This window comes from Amblyomma maculatum, chromosome 3 (assembly GCF_055883805.1).
Source record: "Amblyomma maculatum isolate TAMU_Amacu chromosome 3, ASM5588380v1, whole genome shotgun sequence".
NCBI lineage: Eukaryota > Metazoa > Arthropoda > Arachnida > Ixodida > Ixodidae > Amblyomma > Amblyomma maculatum.
Window position 1 is genome coordinate 80965487 of NC_139346.1, and position 24797 is coordinate 80990283.

The 24797-nt window shown below is 44.9% G+C and overlaps 1 long non-coding RNA gene across 1 annotated transcript; it reads left to right on the top strand.

Annotated features, from left to right (window-relative positions):
* The first annotated feature begins 16312 nt into the window (after positions 1–16312).
* On the top strand, positions 16313–23463 carry LOC146195081 (uncharacterized). The gene is made up of 3 exons (XR_014705532.1): positions 16313–16583; positions 17947–18072; positions 22611–23463. It is a non-coding gene; the product is annotated as an uncharacterized LOC146195081 (long non-coding RNA).
* The last annotated feature ends 1334 nt before the right edge of the window (positions 23464–24797 follow it).

Genomic DNA, 24797 nt, shown 5'->3' on the forward strand with positions numbered 1-24797 from the left:
ACCCATTCCTCAACATATCTATTCCAATAACTTGGATGAGAGTACCAACGTTTCCCGCGGAATCATTGGCTTACGCCTACTGTGAAGCCGAAGAAAATAATTTCGCCATCATTTTCACGGAAAAAATGATAGTGTTTGAAAGACCTTCACCTGATGGACAATCAGTGGCAACGGTTTACCTGAGGGGAAGAAAGAAGTCAGAACAAATTGCATGCGAAGAGGCCGAATCCTTGATCGAGGAAGTGACAGCTCTTTGCGGTGGATGCGGCATAAAGCCTGCTTCTGGAAAGTACACTTCCTACAGGGGCATGATTTTTTCTGAGAAGTGTTTGCTATCCCGATGGAGAGTCCTGTGCTTTCTGCAAGTACCTGAGAATTCTGGCTCAAAACCAAGCATGCAGACAAAAGAGAAGGGAAAGTGAAATTGCGAGGAAGTCTGATGAAAAGAAAGAATCAAAGAACATATCTCGAATTCTATCAAGGACTAAGAAAAAGTTGGCAGGCGCAATGATGCAAGTGGCTCACATGAAAGAACAAAATGAGGCTCTTTGTGAAAAAACATTTGACAGCAAAATTAAGTCCCTTCCCACAAAGCAACAGCTGGCTGTAAAAAATTGTTTCCTGGCTGCACGACGAAAGTCGCATAAAGGCATGCGATACGACGACGAATGGATTCTAGAATGTATGTTGATGAGGATGCGAAGTCCGAAGTTATATGAGCACCTCCGAAGAGAAGCCATTATGGTCCTACCAGGGCGAACTTGCCTTCAAAAGTACCTGAAGCGTTTCAAAGGTGGTTTTGGCCTCAGCGCTAAAGTCTTCAATGCCTTAAACGAAAAGACGAAGACCATGGATGTTTACAGTCGTCATGGTGGCCTCATCATTGACGAATTAAAGCTATCGGAGAACCTAAGTGTGAAGTCAGTTGGTGAGTAAAGTTTTTATTAGATTCTTGGAATGCTCTGTGCCATATACGGAAAATGAGTTTTGCTAAGCATGTCTACACAGATTACAGGTATGCGCCCACAAACAGCCGGAAAGGAGGCTTTTATGTCTACATTTCAGGGGCAGTCAGCGTGCGTGAGCGATACAAACGTCAGTTCACTGAACAAAAACTAGGCTGAATTTCTGCTAACAAAAGTAGGAACGATTTGCCACTCCCCAACATAGATCTAGAGAAGTGATAAAAGAATACACTGGAATATTCCTGGAGCTCGTTCTGGCGCGAAAAAGGCGATAAAAGAAAGTATATATATATATATATATATATATATATATATATATATATATATGAAGGAAAGAAGCCAACAGTATATATATATATATATATATATATATATATATATATATATATATATATATATATATATATATATATATATATATATATATATATATATATATATTCTGATCTGTGTTGAAATATGTTTGGACATTAAGCAGTGTTCCTTCTGGGTTTCTTTTTCAATTAAGGCGACATCGAAGGCTTTGTTGACCTCGGCGATCATACACCTGCTGACCAGAAGAATGTGCTGGCAGACCATGGCATGGTTTTGCTGTTTCAGCCATTTACTGGTAAGGTGTGTTTAATGCTTTGAAATATTGTCACCAACCAAAATTAAGAGCCCATGTTTTCGCGTCCGAGTTGTTTTGTTTCTTCAGATGCGGCGCCAACAGGAAATGTTCTTCTTTTCCCCACTGATGTCATCTGCAGCGTTTCCATGTTATCGTATAGGCCTTTTTATCGGGCGAGGGAGATTCGAAAAGCCTCCTCTCTGGACTTTTGAAAAACCGGTTTCCAACGACCCAGTAAAGAGGCGTCATCCTTCCCGCCCTCCGATGCAAAGGTCTATAGTGTACTACAATTTATAGTTTCAAGAAGGCTCCCCTCTGCATATATGTGAATGGCCTGTGTCACTTTGCAACAACGGCGAACCAAGGCCGCTGGCTCCTCCAAGCAACTTCTTGAAAAAAAAAAAAAAAAAAAGAAAAAGAACACCGTCTCAAAGCCTGTTTGTCCGCACCATTCGGTTATATGAGTTCGGGTGATTTGCAGCGAGTATACTTAACCGCCGGGCCACTGAACGCAAAGCGTGGGTGTGTGAAGTGAAAATCGCGAGTGGTTCCACAGGGCGATTATCATTCCCCGTGTCTCGAATGTGTCATATGACACAATTGAAGCTCCTGCGAGGATTCGATAGTCTACACCGCAACAACTACCTCCATTAAAGTCAATTTTGTGCTTCTATTGCTTAGCACCGTGCTTCGGTAGCGGTACGTTAGCCTAACAGGGTTGGGCTTTTTCATTATTTTCTTAAAATTCAGCAATTGGTACGACGCCGAGCCTTGGGTGTGTTTTCTTTAGGTTGACGATTTTTCAGCCTAAGGTATACTTGGTTCGCATTTTTACTTGATTTAAACTCTTGCTTTCTCAACCAAACTTCTATCGAATATGTTCACTTCCTAGAGACGAAGGTGGCCTCGAAACGCGTCAGCTCCTAATAAATTTTGGTTGTAGCCAGTACTTCAACCCTAACCAGACGGTCTTCCATCGAATATGTGCTCTTTTCAATAACCTTTTCTTCGTTATATCGCAACCTTAAATATATGAACATACGCACATATCTGTGAGCGATAACTTCTGCCTTTCTGCAGGAAACTGGACTCAGATCCTAGGGGTTTTTGCCTCAAAGGGAAATGTTAAAGCCCCGACCTTGGCTAAAATTATTTTGGAAGCCACTGTCCTTGCGGAAAAAGCTGGCCTCTTCGTGGATTCCATAACATGTGACGGCGCTAGCTGGAATAGAGGAATGTGGCGGCTTTTTGGAATACAGGGTAAGAGCAAGAATGTAATTTCACGCAAGATACAAAATTGCTCTTTCACAGTGTTTTGCTATTTTGAAGCTTTAGGTTTGCATTGTTTAAAATGTGGCGATGGAATAATACCAGATTTTATCATTTTGGATTTATTTGATTTTTTCCCAGGTTCTACAAGCCACGTCCGAAATAGCACCAAGCACCCAGTAGATCAAAAGAGAAAGCTGTATTTTTTCTCAGACTTTCCACATTTGATTAAGAATGTCAGAAACGGGTTTGTTGCAAAAGGATACCTCACACCAGCTGGACATGTTCACTGCGGCATCATACAAGCAGCTTTTGAAGTGGATCGGGAAAATGTGACCCTCAAGGTGATGCCAAGCATAACAAATGCACACATCAAGCCGAACAGCTTTGAAAAAATGAAAGTTGACATCGCTTTTCAGCTGTTTGGTGACCAAGTCATCAAAGGAATTTTCATTTACAAAGAACAAATTCAGTCTTCATATGGGATAGTGCAGCCGACAGTAGATTTCGTGCAAGATATGAACCGTCTGATTCGTATAATGACTTCGCGAACAAGCGAGAAGGCACTCAAGCCTAATAGCCCGAACGAACAATATATCAAAGGCTTCTTAGAGTATCTGCAGGAATGGGAGCAGCATGCGAAACCAGCTGGCGGTGGCTTCCTTACGGAAAACACATCGGCAGGATTAAGAGTGACGATCAAGAGCACACTTGACTTGTTGTCGTTCCTGACGTCGGCTGTGGGGTTCAAATATCTGCTTACTTCCCGATTAAGCCAGGATAAAATTGAAAACCTTTTTGGGATAATTAGGCAGTCGTCGGGATGCAACGACCACCCCACCGTTTCACAGTTTCTCGTGACTGTGAATCTACTAGCGTTCTACAACCTTGCAAAACCGCCTAGAGGAGGAAATTGCACCCCAGAGGTGATCAAAGCACTGCTAAACCCAAATGAGCTGTGTGAAACAACGAGCAGTTTTCTCTCAGAGAAAATAGATGACCTACTTGACAACGGAAATCTCAGCGAAGTTCATGACGTTGTTGAAGTAATCGTGTCTAGCAGTGACCATGAATCATACACAGAAAAAAAAAGCAACAGTGCTCTAATTTATTATACTACAGGCTATGTGGCAAGAAAGATGATTGCCAGGAGCTGCTGTCCACGGTGTGCAGACTATCTTTGCGTCAGCAAAGCAGAAGCTGGTGCCGATGCTTCTTCATACTTTACTGCTCATTTTGATAATGGGGGCCTGGTGTACCCTAGCCAGAGCTTGTTAACTGCTGTAAAGGCCATGGAGGATGCCTTTACAACGTTCTTTAGTAAAAACGAACTCCATGAAGGAAGTTTAGTTGAATTCTTGACCCAGCTACAGCAGGTGTCTTTTCCTGAACTTGGCTGTCCAGAGCATGAAAAGGCAATTCTAACTGCAGTTGTAAAATTTTATGTTCTCTTAAGGTTTCGTTTTTTTGTCAAGGGGCTAAACAAAGAGAGGGAAGCTCGAAGGCAACGACAAAGGTTTCTTAAACAGCGCCGCTGCCAGTAAATGCTCCCCTTCATGCTCTGCATGCAACTGTCTGCGTCTTGTTATTGTAGCAATAAAAACAAGTGTTGTATTGTTCTTTCCTGCATTATTCACACACACACGCGCACACACGCACACACACACACACACACACACACACACACACACACACACACACACACACACACACACACACACGCGCGCGCGCGCGCGCGCGCTATCACTAAACTGCACGTATTTGCTTGTCAGCAAATGTAGAGTACACATTGAGAACCACCAATTACAAATAAATCTATTGCTGATCTATTTCAGTTGAATTAGTGTAGGTAAAACACATTTACGCATATGATCCTTACATTTTGTTAGGAAAAAGCTACCAAAATGACATTACACCAATAAAAGCCTATGGTGCTACCATCGCCCGGGTACATATTCCGTTTTTACTTTGTGAGCACCGGGGATGTTCAAAACCCGCTTTGAAGTTGCACCGAAGCGGCGATGATTGAATATGCCGCAAAATTCTAGTCTAAGTTCAAAACAAACCTTTAAACTGGTAGTCAGCTGCCTCCAGTAGAACTGTGGTCTGTTACCAACTTGACGAAAGCAAAGAAATGCAGCGCGCGCCTAGACCTCTTGCCGGTGTTGCGAGAGCGCGGTAGGCTGCCGGCGTCGTGACAGGTACCCACCCAGTTTGCAGCGCCCCTGGCGGCGGCCGCCGGCATTCATCGCTGGCGGCGCCACCCAGGAGGCCGCGGTCGGCACACTAGCCAGTATATTCTAAGCACTATACTCGAGTGCACCGCCAAAGAAACCGCCATTTTGAATATAATTGCTTGATAAAGATCGTGGAGCGATGGTAGCGATGGAGTCACGTGGATGAGGTACAGTGTTATCGGCCAGGGGGCGCCAGCGCCCTCCCTGGAGCGGTCCCGTCATATGCCCCGTACAGTCATGCCCTGCAGATCTTGGAGGCTATGGCGCAGCATTTGAGCGCTTGATTGTAGGCACGGTGAGCATCCTCGCCCGCTACACCCTTGCTCACCACATCCAGACACACGAAGCGTCGCTAGGGTCACCCGCACCCGGTGCGGAGGCGCGGCGCTGCCCCCCCCCCCCCCCCCCGCTCTCCCCTTCAGAATCAGACCATAAGAACAAAGTGGCCTCTGAACTACGCAAATTGTAAACATCAGTCGTGTGAATCACTGTAGCCGTATGCGCACAAATATAACAAGGACGTGAAGTGGTAAATGCTACAATATGAGTAGGAATGCTACTTTTCATAAATATATAGAGACTATGAAAAAGAATCAGCGAAGAAAACGTGTCCTCCTTGGGTTAGTGCGTATTACGCTGAATGGTTACACGCATTCAGCGTAAGAATTTCCCACGTGGAATATACAACTGAACCTATGCCGGTAATAATGGCTCAGAGTAAAGGAATGGCGAACACAATGTCAGACATGCTCTAATTATCCCGAGCGTAGGAATATGCAAGGGTCGACAAGTGTGAACCACAAAGGCGAATCTATAGCCGAAGGGCAAAACACACAGCAAATAACTAAAGTCATGAAACAGACAAGCCGTTAATCAGAACCTTTAATGGACATGCCAGAAAACACGACACTTGCAAAAATCACAAGGAGCAAAGAATTGTGTCTGCCACACATATGAAATTTAACACGCTTACACGTATCCTAAACGCATTCGTTAAACAATCAAGAACAGACCGATATACAAAAAAGTTTGAAAATTAAGGCCAGTTTTCTTCATGTAAATTACAACAAAATTATGACGGTTATTTTAAAAGCGGGCAATAAAGCAAAAAGTGCAAAGCGAAATTACAATCAAGAACTGACCGATATAAGTAAAATCTCGGCGATACGAATCCGGTTGATACGAATTTTGGGATGATAGGAATCCGCGAAATTCCCCGGCCGGAGTGCATTGTGTACAATGTGCGAAATTTCAGATGTTCCGACTCTATCGCGCCACTACGAACCTGAACGCGCGAACTGCGACCGCAACCTATAGCACTAGCGATCCCAGCAGCGCTGTATGTACGCATAAAGAGCCCTTTGCGGTGATGCGTGGTCTGCACATCTCCGACGTCGCGATTGTCTGTCGGGTTCACGTCACGGAAAGCTTTCAGCGGCGCATCAACCCTCCGTCAAAAAAAATCAATGGGTCCAATTGGGACGACCAGTCAGATTGAATTGGTTCTGCCAGTCCCAAATGGTTTGTCCAAAGGGTACTGTCCAACCCAAATGGTTTCTTCACTCCCAATCGGGAAGTCCAATGGGTTTCTCCAATCCCAATTGAAACCAATTGGGCTTCCCATTGGTTCTAATGGTCCTAAGGAAATATTCCAAATTAGGAAAGTCAAGTGAGCGATATCCTTGACTGAGATGTGCACATTTATACATACCTTATAAAGAGACAACAGTGAAAAATTTAAATTCCTATAAAAAGTATATGCCGATTAATCTTATTAAATGACCTTACCATGCCCACTTATAAGTGCAGGCATAATTAAATAAGTTAACTCTAAATTACAGAAATGTGTCACTGGTCCCAGCAGCCCTGTTCAACGAATGGAGTATATAAGTCTGCAAAGTATCCTGTGGATATATCAAATGAATCTGTGTTAGTTGTTCCGTGTGTGTGATGCATGCGTGTCTCATGACTTCTGTAAAAACTTGTAATTTCATTCCATTTGTATAAACGTCGGCTCCCCTGTAACTTCTCGACAGAAAACATTGAAATTACATCTCCATTTTTTTTTTTCAGCTATGTGAGTTCAAACCATTTGGGCCCAATGGGTATGCCATTTCAGTTCAATTGGTGAACCATTTGGTCTTCATGGGTGACCCAATTCCAATCGGAAGCACCAATTCATATCAAATGGTCAGGTCCAATGGGTGGCGAAAACACAATTGGTTTTTGACCAATTCGTTTCAATTGGGAGATTCCCAATTGTACCCATTGGATTTTTTTCACTGGCCACGAACCGCAGATGTCGTGACTGCAGCAGCTGGCGACAGCGTAAAGGCACGCCCACACGAGCGGGAAAACGAGCAACGCTGGACGTTTTCATGCGCCGCTTCCCGCGGAAGCTTTCTTTTTTTTTTTTTTTCTTTTTTTTTCTTTTTTTCAGGTCGACTTGTTTGACATTACGCGGAGCGATGGAGCCGGGAGCTCTTTTTTCCCGTCCCGCAGAACGGAGTAGCCAATCGGAGCCGGAAAAATAAATTCGGCAAGTTAATTTCAGAATAGAAACTTTGAGCTCTTCCTCAGTTGAATAAAGAATGCTGCAAGAGGTCGAAACAATTAATTGCCACTTCTCGAATCGCTTTTGATGTTGAGAAGCTCGTTACTAGCTCCAGCATCGTCCTCTTATTTTCTTCCTGTAACGAAAGTCCCGAATCTCAATTGTTTGTTCACCTGCCATTCTTTTCTTTAACCTGACAAGTTCATTGCATTTTATAAGCGCCTACGCTCAACAGCATTTTCCACTAGGGCCCGCGTTCCCCTTAGAGAAAAAAAGCTTCAATGCCTCCAACTTTGCTACTACTTCGTCAAGGGATAGTTCTTTTGCCTGCAAATACAGTTGCGCAGCATTGACTTCGTCAAGTACTGAACACCACAGGTGCAAGTAACACGTAGAAAGGTAAAGTCACAAACACCTACTGCAGCGCGCTGCTGATAGCCTTTTCAGGGCCACTCCAGTGTGTCTGATCGACAAGTCCCGTCGGTGAGTTAAAGCCGCGAAGAAAGAAAAGAGTGCCTCGACAGATCCAAAAAATTTCACGCACGACAAATTCTGAGCAAAGGTTATAAGAGAATGGCCTATGCAACCGTTAAAGATAGCCTTCCTGTTTTTCTCCTTAATTATGGCTTGCAAGCCCCATTGGGCACCATCCATAGTGGCAGCGTTGTATTTTTGTGAACTGCACAATATTGCATGTCTAGCTCATCAAGTTCGAGGAATTGTACTATTTCCGTGCCCCGCCGGGGTGGTGCAGTGGTAAACGCCCGACCACTGTGCCGGAGCTCCCGGGATCGAATCCCGGCCTCGGCGGCTGCGTTTCGATGGAGGCGAAACAAAGTGGCGTCCGTGTGCTGTGCGATGTCAGCGCACGTTAAAGATCCCCAGGTGGTCGAAATTACTCCGTAGCCCTTCACTACGGCCCCCCTTTCTCTCTATCCACCTTCACTCCCACTTTCATCCCTTCCCTTACGGCGCGGTTCAGGTGTCCACAGAGCAAGTGTGACAGATACTGCGCCTTTCCCTTCCTATGAACCAACCAACCATTTCCGAAGCTAGATCAGAGCTTTTTTTTTTGCCTTAAGTCGAATGAATCTCAAAAATACCACCTTTACCTGCACCTTTTTATTTTTTATTTTGTCGTATCATGATCACTTCTGCCATCTGGTCGCAATTAAATATGTCTGGCGTGCTGTCAAACATGATCCTGTAGTACTGCGCGGATTTGATCTCCGAAACAGCTTCTCACATGCCTTGCGAGCTCGCCAATTGGTTTTGTGTTGCTGGTGAAAGATAAGAGACGACCGGGCCATTTTTTGTTTTGTCCTTGGTTTCTTTCAGCTTTATTATGTGCTATTTAATCACCCGATTATATTTAGAAAGCATTTCAACCAAATTCCAAGAAGTTCCCTCTGTTCGACAAGGTCAGTTGTTGGGCGAGTTGGTGACGATGTTCCATATCTACAGCGCGATAAACGGGACAAGAGAACACAATAACGGCAAACACAGCGACAAACCCTCTGTTCACCGCCAATCCGCCTTTTGTGGATGTGGACATTGGACGGCAGTGTAGCAGACGACGCGAAAGCACTCCATACTAAATGGCCACGCTAACGCAGGTAGAAAGCGAAAGCTCCCCCATTTTTGTCTTCGGGGCGGAAAGTAATGACAGTGCACGTTCACGCAGTATAGGGGAATGTTTCAGCGTTTTCACAGTCCACTCATAATGCACGCATATACTGTCTTCGTATTGTAAGAGCATGTAGCGCGGGCCATTCAGCGCGGGCCAGTCTTAAATTCATTGTAAAAAAGAAAAAAAAATCGAAAGGAGATCGCGGAGGCAGAGAGAGAGAGAGGGGAGGGGGGTGATCTCAAAGGGTAAAGCAGCCAGGGGTTTGTTGATGCTGCAGAGCTAGGTGGAATCGTCTCCTGTGACTTAGAGCGGCGCATATGCGCGGGGCGTCTTGAGTTGCCGAGTGCAATGCAGTTGGTCACCGCGGCGCCGGGTGCAATGGGCGTCGCTTCCTCCTCGCGTCAAACTGGCCCTGTTCAGGGGGTGTGATAAGTGCGCACTTATCCACACCCCTTGAACAGGCCATTGTCCCGGCCGGAATGCACAACAGAAGCCTGCAGGAAACGCGGGGCATTTTTCTGGCAATGGATGATTCAGCGCTGTAGTCGCGGTTTCTGCCCCCAGAACGGATGTGGTCGCTGTGGTGAAAAGGTTCTCGATCATTCTGTTGTGAAAGGATCCACAACCTTTCTGCCTCCGCCGCGATTTCTGCGAAATCAACGACCTGGTGACACATGCGCTTCTACATGTCGGATGCGCATGTCGGTCAGGAAGCAACGCGCTCCACTTTGCAAGTGAACGACCATGAACCCTCCAGGAGACTCATTTGTGCCGGGCGGTTACATTGTCGTTGTAGAGGGCGGTTGGACGAAGACGACGACTTTCAAGCTCCCTATCGAAGTGCAGCTGATTGCGTACAAGGAACAAAATTTGAATGCTTTGGCGAGAACAAAGGTGAGCCGTAAGGCAAAAAAAGAAGAAAAAAACGGTGCGGCGTCGTAAGAATTTCAAGTGCGTCATATGCTCTGGGTGGAAAAAGCACAGATACTCCCAGTAAAAAAAAATCAATGGGTCCAATTGGGAAGACCAGTCAGATTGAATTGGTTCTGCCAATCCCAAATGGTTTGTCCAATGGGTACTGTCCAACCCAAATGGTTTCTCCACTCCCATTTGGGAATGAAGAAACCATTTGGGGGTGCCAATTGGAACTGGAGAAACCAACGGGTCATCCCAATTGGGATTGAGTAAACCCATTGGGCTAATGGGAAGCCCAATGGGTTACTTCAATCCCAATTGGGATTCATTCGCTCCCAACTGGGACGCCCATTTGAAACGAATTGGGCATCCAACTGGGCTTCCCATTGGTTCTAATTGGTCCTAAGCAAACATTCCCAATTGGGAAAGTCAAGTCAGTGATATCCTTGACTGAGATGTGCACAGATTTACATACCTGTATAAAGAGACAACAGTGAAAAATTTAAGTTCTTATAAAAAGTATATGCCACTTAGTCTTATTAATTGATTATATCTTGTTCACTCTAAGTTCAGGCATAATTAAATAAGTTAACTCCGAATAACAAAGATGTGTCACTGGTCCCAGCAGCACTGTTCAAAGAATGGAGTATAAAAGTCTGCAGCCTGTGGATATATACATTGAATCTGTGTTCTGTGTGTGTAATGCTTGCATGCCTCATATATGATTTCTGTAAAAAATTGTAATTTAATTCCACTTGTATAGAAGTCGGCTCCCCTATAACTTTTGGACACAAAACATTAAAATTGCATCTCCATTTTTTTTTCAGCTATGTGAGTTCAAACCATTTGGTCTCAATGGGTATGCCATTTGAGTTCAATTGGTGAACCATTTGGTCTTCATGGGCGACCAATTATTTCCAATGGGGAGCACCAATTCATATCAAATGGTCAGGCCCAATGGGTGGCGAAAACACAATTGGTTTTTGACCAATTCATTTCAATTGGGAAATTCCCAATTGGACCCATTGACTTTTTTTGACTGGGAGGTGTGGTTGCATACTACAGGTCTGTTTGTATATAACTCTTGTGTGCGTCGAAAAATAAACAGTCGTGAGTCAGCGCTGTGTTCGTCCCTATAGAAACTATGTCCTTAAAACTACAAATATGTATGCATCTAATGGAAATGTGCATGATGAAAAGTACCTACTGGAGTTTGCACCAAGTCTGTAAAGCACCAGTGATAGCTGCAATGAGGATCTGTTCAGTGCGTGTTTGCTTTATGTACGACGGGGCCTGATGGCGATGTATTTTGTCGTTTGTTTTCTTTATGTGCGAAAGGTCCAGGTAGCGCAGATATCACAGGCGGCTGTGTGCGCTAGGCCGTAATATTTAGTATTCGTAACTGGTCTTACTGGTTTATGGATAAACTCCCAATTGGTTCCCATTGAGTTCCAGCTGATATCCTATTGGTTCCAATTGGGAGTAGCTGAATGGGAACCAACTGAGAATTTTCCATAAACCAGTAAGACCAGTAACGATTTTCACCAGGGCTCCTTCATTAATTAAGCCTGTTACCCTTACTACTTTGCACGCTCACCACTGTCGCGGTATTAGGCAAGCACTATATATTGAACAATACGACTGGAGCCGCAGCACTAATCAGACTAAACTGCGCGTAGATTCGTACGTTCGGGCGGTGGGACCGCGCGCAGGAGCCCAAAGAAACGACGCTCTCGATCGTTAGGTTGCGATTCTAAGCTAAAGTTTATTAAAAAATCATCCATGCAAGGTGCGACCAACAGCACACACAACGAGAAGAGTATAGGGAAGGAAGCACTGCAGGCAGCGCGGCTCGGGGTGCAAAGGCCAGACGCACCGTGGTCTGAAGGCAGCCCAGTCAAATAAGATGAATGGGTCCAACTGGGAACTTCCAAACTGAAATGAATTGGTCAAAAACCAAATGCGTTTTCACCACCATTGGCCTAACCACTTCATATGAATTGGTGCTTCCAATTGGAAATAAGACGTACCAAATGGTTCACCAATTGAACTGAAGTGACATGCCCATTGAGCCCAAATGGTTTGAACTCACATAGCTGAAAAAAAAAAAAAAAAAAGAATGGGGTTGCAATTTCAATTTTTTCTGTCGAGAAGTTAAAGGGGAGCCGAGTTTTATACAACTGGACTGAAATTACAAGTTTTTTCAGAAATCATGAGAGACAAGCGAGCATCACACACACGGAACACAGATTCGATGTATATATCCACAGGATACTTTGCAGACTTGCATACTCCATTCGTTGAACAGTGCTGCTGGAACCAGTGACACATCTCTGTTATTAAAATTTAACTTATTTAATTATGCCTGCGCTTACAGTGGACATGATAAAATTAATTCATAAGATTAAGCGGCATTTACTTTTTATAAGAACATACATTTTTCAGTGTTGTCTTTTTATAGAGGTATGTATATAGGTGCCAAGGATATCACTTTGGAATGTTTCCTTTGGACCAATTAGAACCAATGTGAAGCTCAGTTGGAAGCCCATGTGGTTTCGTGATTTGTGTGAAGGAACCAGTTGGGAGTGAAGGCTTCCTAATTGGAATTAAAGAAACCCATTGGGCTTCCCAATTAGCCCAATGGCTTTATTCAATTCCAGTTGGGATGCCACGTTGGTTTCTTCACTCCGAACTGGGACGCTCATCAGTTTCTTTACTTCCAATTGGGAGTCTCCGAAACCAACTTGCCCAACTGGGAGTAAAGAAACCAATTGGGCATCCCAATTGGGATTCAAGAGACCATTGCGCTTCCCAACTGGGAGCGAAGAAACCAGTTGGATTGCACAGGACCCCTTGGACAAACCATTTGGGATTGGCAGCACCAAATCAATCTGAATTAATGGTTGTCCCACTTGGTAATTGGACCTACTGATTTTTTTTTTTTTTTTTTTTGACTGGGAGGCGGCCGGCGTTATTTTCCCACGCCTCATGATTGGGTATCACGTATTCGCTTGCACCGCGCGTACTCGTTGTCGTCCGCAGGGCTTCTCTTTCATTTTCCACAAAGCCTGTAATACATCCTCACGTCACAGTTTGAAAAAGAACACAGCTGCTCCCGCTTTAGGCGTCGCTCGGGGCCCCTAAGCGATCGTAAGATCAACTTATGCAAGAACGGACCGGACCTTATTGCCAGGCGTCACTGCAACATTCGATACTTTGATCAGCGCTGCCAATTAACTGAAGGCGCCTCTGAAATGGTACAATTAAGAAGTATATATCCGTCATGCTGCGTCAGCTGACAGTCTTGGGGTGTTCGGCCGCATTGGTTAGTACAAAGAGGGCGGTGATTGTAAGCGAGGTCGCATAATGGGAGTTCACAGAGAAACACTTTTTCAGCTCACTCTGTAACCGCACCCGTTCCGCACCTAGTTAGGTCCCAAACAGAGCCTCTCACATGCCATCATGTGTTGCCACGACACATAAGCAAATAGAAGTAGATTTTTTCGTGAAAAATTAGTAGAAATCAGTAGATTTTTAATCTCTGTTTTGCACTCACTTTATGAGCCCACGAATTCAGCGCTTATATTAGTACTCTGTTGCAGAATTGTAGCTAAGAAGTACGTAGCACAAAAATTGACCCTGAGATTTTTGGCGATTGTTTTTAAAAACTCGGGGAGCCATTGTCAAGCACGAATTTAGAAACAGTGGAGCCCTCCGATGGCATATTCAAAGGCGTCAGATGGTAGCTAGTATCTGAAAACTTTAGAGTATAGTATCTTCCAGGCAAAGGTAATTGGAGATCGGTGGGGGAGGCCTCCGTGCTGCAGTGGACATAAAAATAGGTTGATCATGATGATGATCATACAGAAATAAGAAAACATGAGTCCCAATTATATCTTACGCAGATAAACTTTATTCCGCGTGAACAGCTAACTTCAAAATGGCCCTGTATGTGACTGGATATCAGGTATATATTCGCTTGCCATTCGGCATCCAAAGATTGCAAGGCTTTTCTGGAGACTAAATTCGGAAAGGCTTGCGCCAGTGGTGCAAGAGACGCTGCATTCCCCGTCATGCACACAGTAGGATCTAGGAGTTCGTGATGTTTTAAAACCGGCTCTTAAAAGGGGACACGCTTCAGAATTATGTAAAAATCAAGGCACCTTAAGCGGAACAACTGACGCTGCTCAATGGTAACTGAACATTCCCTGGATGACAAGAATGCAGTTGCTTGACCGCCGACGTACATGTCTTCCAAAGGCACAAAGCATTTGGGGTTCTGGAATTCAATTTTTGCCACCTCGACTCCCTGTGCGCAGGATCGCTTGAGATAAGAATCCAAATTGTCCTCACGCAGGCTTCTGCACTTCTGAAATGCGGTCGCTGCGGCCGGGACATACAGGTCTTGAATATTTGGAGGCTGGGATTTGAAAAATTCCTATGCAAAATCTACTACCCCATTCGAGCTGAAATAACGTTCACAAAGTAGCAATATATAGCCTACGTTATCTGATAAGTGATTCAACATCGGTACTTGCCTAGATTTTCCGAAATCGAGGAAAAACTGCTCTCGGCGGCGTACACAATTTTCGCAGAAGAGAGTCGAAACGCTGCTTTGACATGGTACGTCATCTGTCGAGCAGTGAGGCAAGCTCCATCCCGGCCGTTAGCGCGCTTGCCTCGCTGCCCGACAGATGATGCACCATGTCAAAATAGCTTTTCGACTCTCTTCTGCGAAAATTGAGCACGCCACCGAGAGCAGTTTTTCTCGATTTCGGAAAATCTAGGCAAGCACCGATGTTGAATCACTTATCAGATAATGTAGACTATATTTTGCTACTTTGTGAACATTATTTCAGCTCGAATGGGGTAGTAGATGTTGCATAGAAATGTTTTAAATCCCAGCCCCCAAATATTCAAGACCCTTTAGTTTCGAAATCACGCACTTTGCAACGCAACGACACATCCACTAGTAACCACGATGGGTGAATCACTAAATTATTACTACTAACATATCGAGAACTCAAGCCATACAGATATTACTTACCTGGTGAGCTCGTAATGAAGCGCGCACGAACTTGATGCAATGCAATGGGTGACGTTATGTATGCGCGCTGCATGTTAACCTCGGAGCCAACCGCTTTTTATTCGCTCGCTAGATGGCATCATATTACTATAAACTCTGTACTGAAAAAGTACCAGCTTTTGCTTTCGTTTCAGTAGAAAAACTAGAAAATCAGTAGATTCATACGCTTTGTCACTGATTCAGCAGAAAATTTAAAAAGATCAGTAGATCTACTGATAAATCAGCAGCCAGTGATTGGCATCACTGCATGCCACATGCATATATAGGTGAAAGCCTTTCACCTTGCATTCTCTACATTTAAACGAATTCCTTCTGTCCTTTCTTCCAAATGGTGCAAGTTGACTTCCACATCCTGCAAAGTTACCAACGCGAATTGATGTCATACCAACAGAAAATATTACGCGCGAAACGGCCTTTTGGAGCTGGGAGACGGTAGGCGACTCCAGGCTCATTTCCTTCTTTTTTCTTTTAACGCTGCGTTTCTCATTTTAAGAATATGAATGTGCCTTTTTCAGAGAAAAAAATGTGAGAACCGCATAATGCACACTACGTGAGCACCCTTGGGTACAATTTCACTCTCAATTCCCCTTTTAAAGCACATGGCGCCTTGCTAAAAGTGCCCTTATCATTTTTTTTCTAGTCAGCGTGTAGTGATCAGACATCCCAGACGGCCACTGACGTCCGACGGACAACCGAACTCGGCCACAACTCGGCGGCCGATTTCGGACGTCCGCCGGAATTCCGGCGTACGTACGAAAGCGGATGGTCGAATCCGTTCGCCCAGCGGACAGCCGCCGTACGTCCGCCACTGGATTTGCTTTTACACAGCTATGATATAGTTTGTAGTCGTCGTGCTCGTCTGAACTGCGTATAAATCAGTAATGCCGTCAAGTCTGCATTATATGATGCCAGAGCGAATCGATGCGATAGAAAGCGTTTCCATTAAACAGTTTTTTTTTATTTTCCGCATGTTTCGTCGTTGAATTCTTCCATCAAAAATTTTTGATTAAAAGTGAAATGACCATTAAACATGTTTCTATCATGATGCTTCGGTGAAATTTTAATCAGTGGCTGAATAGACGCAGCAAGCAGCAAGCTCAAAAAGAACGAAACCGAACCTATCCTCAAAAAAAATCTGAAATGAGCCAATCCAATCCACCTGACAAGTTGAAGTTTAGTCATGGAAGATGGCTTCACGTTTCCGTGTTCTGCATTTTCTGCGCAGTTACAAATACCTACGGCTGTAATGCACTGCTAGCATTGTTTTTGCTGTGGCTTAGTGCGGCTGGCACACTTTGTTCACCCGCCGATTCCAAAGTAAGTATTTCACCGAACTTTTGTTTCTTTAGTGGAACTTTTCGATGCACCGACAGTGGTGAGCTTTTGGTAAGGAAACAGCTCTGTACAGCAGCCGAACGGTCGAGTGTTTTAGGCGAGACTGGCAGGATGGCTCCGCGCCGACTAACTAAAGTGCAGCCTCAAGTCTGAGGGCCATCTTTTCGGCATTACTGGACGCTGCGCCAGTAAGCCGCGCAACTTCTCTGTCTCTGATAAAGGAGTGCCTGCCCGAGTTTTAAAGGAGTTAATTTGTTAACCATGCGCAACGTGCCGAGTTGTAAAAACTATACGAGAAAACTTTTGCACTCCTCGAGCCTATCGTGCGACATGCCTACACTTGTGAAAACGTCGCGAGATTTTTTTTTTTTTTTTTTTAATGGACAGCCGCTGATCTTTCTCTCTCGAGCTTTACGGCAACTACAGTTTCTAGAAGGAACGGCTGTAGCTACTAAATAACTAAAGGTTTAGTACTCTCTTTCAGCTTTGACAAACCAGGACAGCACCTTGCGCATGTTGGTAATGCATGTGGGACCGAACCGCGCAGAACAACGGGACAAGGAGATGAGAGAAAAAAAAAAAAAGTCAGCACTTGTCTTTTTCTTGACCCGTTGTTCTGCGCTGTTCTGGCCCGAATTTGACATACCGCCGCCGCGATACAGTTGGGCTGTGAGCTCTGGTGCCTGCAACGCCTTCTTTTATGCAAAACAGGCATACTGGAAGGCCATGCAAGCCGTGGGCTCTAAAAAAAAAATCCCGAGCTGAGCAAAAGTGAGATGAAAACAAAATTGTTGTTGCTTTGTCCTTACAGATATTCAAAGGCTCCTCAGAACTTCACTGCATTATTGACAGCGAGATAATGCCAAAGCTACACTAGAGCCATGCAGCACCTTATAGTGCATGATACTGAGCTTATGTCTCGCACTGAAAGCTCTTACCATGTTCTTAGATTATCATATTAAAGTAGCTTTAAACCCATTCTTGTTAATACAGTGATAGCCATAAATTGAATCTAGGGCATCATGCTCACATACAAGGCTTCTGATAACCGCTGGTCACATGATGTGGGCTATAGCAGAAACCTTACCTGGTCATCTTACAAGCATTTGTGCAATTGATGCTTTTAATGTGTTGTAAAAGATTTTGTGTTCTGTTTCTGTAAGGGAATGCTTTCCTTATTGAAGGCTAAAATTTGGCTTGCTACAGCAAAACCTCTACCTAGTCATCCTAAAAACAGCACCGCAATTGGTGCTTTTAGTGTGTTGTAAAAGTATTTGTGTGCTGCTTCTGTATGGCAATGCTTTTCTCATTGAAGACTAGCATGAGGCTTCCAAAAATTTTTCAGATGCCATTTGCTGTAGCCGATTTCGTAGGCCAACAGGAAGCAGCACTTTGAACATGGAAAACTGTCATCCACGGGGGAAAAACAGCAACATCCCTTTGCATTCTCATTTCTTTGGTATGGCTAAATGTGAGTATTGTATCATTATCTATATTATTAATATTGAATCATGATTGTCAGTGTTGAAGTTGTTTGAGCGTGATGATTTTAAACACACAGGACATCCCTTCGACATTAAGGTTTTAGCTTGTTTACATGTAGGATGTAGAACTGGTTTCAACAAACTTTATGCAGCAAATTCTTTTTACATTGTCCACCATGTTACTTTTTGTCATTGGACCCAGTCGTCCACTCTTAGCTTGAATGGGAATGTGTGGCATGCAGTTTGCAAAATAGCAATGCATCCGTCACAGCCATGCATCAAGGCTAAGTGGCTTGTGCGTAGAGGGACCAGCCGCTCCAGCTTCACGTCATCTGCCTTTTTGCTCCGGTGTGCAGACGTGCATTGAGGCAAAGTGGTTTATGTGTAGAGAAACCAGGAGCTTCTTTGTCACATCTGGCTGTTTGTTACGGTGTACAGATTCGCATCGAGGCAAAATGGCTGATGTGTAGAGGGACCAGGAGCTGCTGCTTAACGTCCTTCGCCTCTTTACTACAGTGCACAGCCCTGCATTGATGCTAAGTGGCTTGTGCATGGAGGGCCCAGGAGCTGCAGCTTCACGTCTGCCTCTTCGCTCAGGTATGCAGGTGCGTATTGAGGCAAAATGGCTTATGCATAGAGGGACCAGGAACAGCTTGTGGCGTAGTGTATATATTTGCTATGGTGCGTATCGAAGTACAATGGGGGGCTCATGTGTAAAGGTACCATGAGGTGCAGCGTCATGTCGTCTGCCTCTTTACTATGGTGCGCAGGCATGCATCAAGGCAAAGTGGCTTATGCATAGAAGGACCAGGAGCTGTTGCTTCACATCTGCTATGATGCGCAGCTGCGTATTGTGGGTGGTGGTGGAAAACATTTCCATCAGATACAAATACAGGAGGTTACTCACTAGCTGACCCTGAGGGGGCCTGTCCTGACAAAAACAAGGGGTCCCTAGTTTGGGACTCCAGTGGTGGTAGAGGGACTAGAGGCTGGTACTTCACGCTGTCTGCCTCTTCGCTACGGTGTGCAGCTGCGATGCATCTCTAAAAGTGCATGCCACGCACTCGCATGTTCAGCCTGAGTGGACGACTGTGTACCTGTTATAGCTTTGTTATTCATAGAATAAGCCTAGGCCAAGTTGGATAAATTATAGCTCACCTCATATGTGGTCAGCAAAGAAAAGCCACTCCAGAAAATCTGATGCATTTACTGTCACAGGATTCTTATTCATATACATGCTACTGACAAGTCAGATTCTTCACCCTCAGAAATGCCAGAAAAATAACCAAGGGTGCGTCTGCAATAGTCTAGCTTGCTCTTTCTCTGCAGACTTGAGTGAGATGTGTGTTCCATTGCTGTGGGTGGGACAGGTGTGAATCTTTGATTTTAAGCTTGCAACAAGTATGTTATTGTAGTTTAAAGGCAAAACGGTACTAATAATCGTAGCCCCCCGTGGCCTTTATCCCCTTTTAATAGTGTTGCTAGACACTGAATTATTAGTTTACTCTGCACTGTTTCTGTCTAGTTAATGTGCGGAGATGTACATATATTTATATGACTTGGAGTTGTCGACTTTGCACTTAGAAACATTGTAGCGTTATCTGATGTGTTGCTTTCATTTCTTCAATGATTTCTGTAAGGGATCGGTGGGTATGCTAGGCACCATTATTAGTCTGCTCTTTTTGGGTCACCTGTTCAATGCCCAGCTGCGGCCGTCTCCCACTTGCCCTCGGACAGGAGGCGGAGAGACGCGCACAGAGAGGCAGCTACAGCAGCTACAGTGCTTAACGGAAACATAGGCAGAGAGGGAAAGAAGTCCCCTCTTCCGAGGACTTTGCTGTCGCACTCGAATACGCGGGGACAGGCAGTTTGTTCTCGTTGCTGTGTCATGTAGGGGGCTCATTTTTATTTAAGGAGCTTTACGAACAGTATACAACTAAGGGGTCCTTAGTACTAAGCGTACTAAGGGGTCCTTAGTACGCTGACTGGACCCATCACCCGGAGGCAGCACAGCTTTGAAACGAGCACCTCTTTTGGAAGAACTGCTTATCGTTCAAAGAAAAAACAATGTCAGGTTGAAGGGTGTAAGGCCCTCTTCCTTGTTGGGGAGCCCATAAAAGTGACAATTATTCAGTGCAGGCGCGCTGAGTGGGGTCTCGTTGAGGATTCCAACCCTGGATGTCAACAATGGTGGGAGATAGCAGCGTTGAAAAAGGGCAAGTGTGTAACAGTGACGGTATGATGCGGAGCGGGAGGATGTGGGTTGACTCTTCTGATGTGGTCCGCAATGGTGCTGACTCGGACGCCAATAATTCCAATAATTGCCCTGTAAAAGGAGCCGCCAAGGATGCAAGCTTTGGGCAATGGTTGCGCACGTGGGACACCGTTTTGATGGGTTCTGATTTTTTTTCTTTTTTTTTTCCTAGGGGAGAGAGTTTGGCATGTGACCTAGTGAGCCAATCATTTCGAGGTCCATTCTCTAAATTCCGTTTTTTGTGAAACGGATTTGTTGTCCCTTTTGCATTGCTTGTATTAGGGAGAGGGTGAAGAACTTATGAAAGTGGAAAGACATGCCAAAATGTTTGTTAGCCAGAGTCATGTGTGAGTTGTCATCGGGGAGAAGAAATGTGGGCGGAGTCCCGAAGTTAATGAAACGGCCCCGCGGCCTGGAGAACTCGTTCTGAGCTAGATTTTGATCTCTTTACTCTTCGGCATAGATCATGGTCAATGTTTCACCTGTTGTAAATACGTACATTCATGTATAAAATTTTCAGTTCATCTTCCTCTCCGTGTGCAAGTTGTTGTGGCCAGATGCAGTAAATTCACTATTTTCATTTCTGTATAACGTGCCTTTCTGAAGATAGTGAGCTCTTTTGTCCAATCCTGTAAGAAAGCTGCAAAGTGATCCCAAATCTTCCACAAAACTGTGTGATATCTTTAATACTAACCGCGGCTTGGTGTCACGCAAAACATGTAATTGAGGTAGATTTCTTCCCCCCCCCCCCTCTTTTTGTTCGTTCAAATGAGGACCAGCGGACACTAACTCTTGCTTTTGTAATGCCCTAGGCCCCGCCTTAAGGTAGTACTCCAATGTCAATACCATTTTTATAGCTATGGCTGTCCAACAGCACTAATGTCTTTTATACACTTCTTTTACTAATCTCTTACCCAAGTGGTGGCTTATACTGCGGGGGCGAAAGTCTGGACAGTATGTCTGTAGATTTTGGACTAGAATCGCGATGTAAACGAATTGTGACCTTATTCCTCTTGCACACATGAAAGAACTAACGCTCAACTTTCACATCGACAAGTATGGTCCGAGTTTCCTGGTCGATGTGAAAGTTATGTGCTTTGATTGCAGTTTGTGTAGTCCATACACTTGTCCCCGATATTACATAGGGGCAAATTAGGCGCCTTTACAGGGGCAGTTTCTTTGGCGCCCACTACCTTCCCCATAAAAAAGCTACAATGTTTCTTGTGAACAGCTGGCTGCATTTATACATACCATTATTTTTTTTTTGCAATTTGTTGTGCGTAGTTGAGAAATCCATAACATACATGAACAGCTGGTTGCCAGAATTATGCAACCATATTTCAGTAACTAACATCCATGCTGCATGCTGCCGGTAATACATCAGGAGCTTGTGGTTGTCAGCTTTTTGTGTTTTGTGTAACTATAAGCCTCGCTATTGTAATGTCACATATAGCGGTGTGGGTAAACAAATAACTTTACTTTTAACTCTTGTAGAAGCATGAACACTGCACAATCACTGCGGCGGGCTATGCTTTTGGGCTTTAGCCACATGTCAAATGTCTATCTTTATTCTGCTGCAGCAGCTTGCATGTTATCAGATAAGTTACTTCGTCGCAGCTGCTCTAAGGAGACGCTTTCTAGACGCTTGTAGCCTAGATGTTGATGTCGATATACCTCTGACACGCCCAGGGAATGTCTTCGGTAGAGGGTACATGGAAACCAGCGAAATGTGCAGTTTACAGAACAAAAAGGTAACAATTTTAAATGATGTTATTATTGATCATTTCTTTTCAGAGCAGGAACAATGACTTTAGAAATCTGCCTGTTAAACCGCTCAAAATGCAGGTTTCTGCCGCCAATGCGTACCTGTGTAATACTGCAATGCTCTGGCTGTGCTTTATGTTCATATACAGCATCCTTTATGCATAGTTTCTCTGCATGGGCACTCCATGTCTAGGCATTGCTGAGGGCGCTTAGCAGCAAGCATAACATGCCATGGTCAGAGTGGTATGTTCAAAGAGACGACATAAAAACATTAAAATGCTGAATGCCAGGTTCTGGTCAAACTACGTTTGTATCTTTTGTTATTCTGCATGGGTTTTGCTGCAGTTATATGACCTTTCTATATAGTATGTGACAGTTCTGAATGGAGATGCATGCGTACAGTGCCATCTGGAAAAAGCAATTGAGAGAAACTGGCAGTTGCCCTTGGAGATGTGTAATCAAAGTTCAGCACAGATAACTTGAATTTCATTTTCCCTTCTATTGCAGGAGGAGCCCAGCCTGCTTTCCATCTTGGGCCTGAAAGACTAGCAACAGCTGATCGAGCAAATGCACAGGATAGTAACTGCTCCTGGAATCCCGGCCTGCGGAGGCCGCCCACACAGAACTCGATCATCTCGCTAATTCCGAAATATTAGGTTTCAATAAATACCTTTTCCTGCACCACCTCCCCAAGGGAAGAGCTGTCACGGCCAAGGATAATTAAAAAAAATTATTCAAGTAGATTCTTAATACTACAGTTGGCCTGCATTTTACCATGCCATTCCTTAACATCAATATTTTTTTAGTGTAGACTATTTATGCATGCAGTTTTTGCAATAAAGGCAAAAAAATGCTTTTTTTTACAACCTCGCATGCTGATATGCCTATGCACTTAGCATGTTTTCAGGAATGGTGCATTTGTGTAAAGCTCAGCTAGCATATGTGCCTCTTTGATGGAAGTTTTAATTGCACACTACTGTTCAGTGCTTTGTGTGTGAAAGTAAAGCAGACAACAGGAAACTTGAACCTGTTGCATATTCTATTGTCTGCTTTACTCACGACAAAGGCATTGAGCACTAGTATGTGACTGAAATTTCCATGGCACATGCTTGCTGAGCTTTACACGAATGTTATTGGCAAGTTTTTACACGAATAGCGGGCCCTGCAAGCATGTTCCGGGAAACGTCCGAATGTCCGCCTCCGGCTGCCCGTCGGACGTCCGGGGGACGCGATCCGGATCCACGAACGATAGTCCGACGGACGTCCGCTGTACGTATATCGAACATAACCGGACTTCCGTCGGATGTCCGAAGGTCCGAAAACGGACGTCCGTCGGTCGACCGTCGGACGTCTATGGCCGTCTGGGATGCCATGTGCCTTTTGGCGTTTTGAAAGCGTGATGCGGATATGTGACTGGGCCGAGGAGCAAGAAAGGCACAGGAGAATGTACAAGACAATTAAAATACAAAAGACTGCTGGAGAGATACTGCCAGCAGTTCTAGCTTGGGAAAGGAGAGTGAGGTGCACAAGAGGCGATGCGGTGGCGCAGCCGCCGACGGGTGTCGTCTGGTAACACGTACGGTCTCGTCGGAACACGTCCCGCGCAGGGGCTTCCGATGGATGTCCCGCACGTACATACACAAGTCCGATCCAAAGTTAAAATGGTGTGGAGTCTCTAGAATAAAATAAGGAATGTGTTAAATTTCAAGCGCTCCTCACAACAGAATAATTCGTTGTACGAGGAGATCACACTTGCCATTCAGTGTCTCCACCAATGCGCGCCTTTTCGCATCTTTACACAAAATTTATTTCGCCCCCGCTCCTTCGCCCATCTAACTGCTGCACCCGGTGCGGACCGCACCCCCCCCCCCCCCCCCCCCACAGCCCTCTCATGACGCAACTGCCGTCGTTGTTTGCAGTATCTGGTGGATTGAGCTTGGTTACGGTCTTTGCTACAGAAACTGAACTTGAAGTCCTCTCATGTTGCGTTGCAGAGCGCAGCGAGCAGACGACACTCGTACTCCGCCGACAGCGCCGCCTACCCCGCTCCCCCGCGCTCTTTCATACGCTGACGTAGAGACAAGTGACAGCAGACACTGGACCCACTGGACCATTGGCTGGACTGGACCGCTCCGTGCTCCCCATAGAGTTCCTCAACTCTATGGTGCTCCCTATTCCCGAATCAGACCGTTTACAAAGAGTAATTCCACCCTCCCCAACAGATGGCGCCACTCGTACGGCCGTCATTGCTTGCCTTCGGAACGCATCGGCGCGCACTGCGGACTGCTGCTGTGCATCTTGTGTAAGAATGCCGGCTGACTTTTAAACGCCGCTGCTTGGATGCAGGAGTCATCTGTATTGAAGTATTCTGCAAGGAAGTAGAGTTAATGAACCTTTTGTTTATTGGCGGAAGAACAGACGATGCTTTCTACATAAGGTGCACATCACGGATATGCTAGGCCGCCGTTTTTCTCGGAGGTGTATCACGAGTTCATGTTCCGTTCTGGAAAAATAAAGCGCTTGTGCATTGTGAAGAAAGGGTATACCTCACGCACCAGCTCATTTTAGTACCGGCAGTAGCCATGGGAATGTGAGAACGACCCGGCGTTTTCTGAGGAGTTGTATATTGCGCCATTGATGCCGCGTTATTTTCGCATGGCGTTAAGGAGTACGTACCTTGATGTAGCTATATGC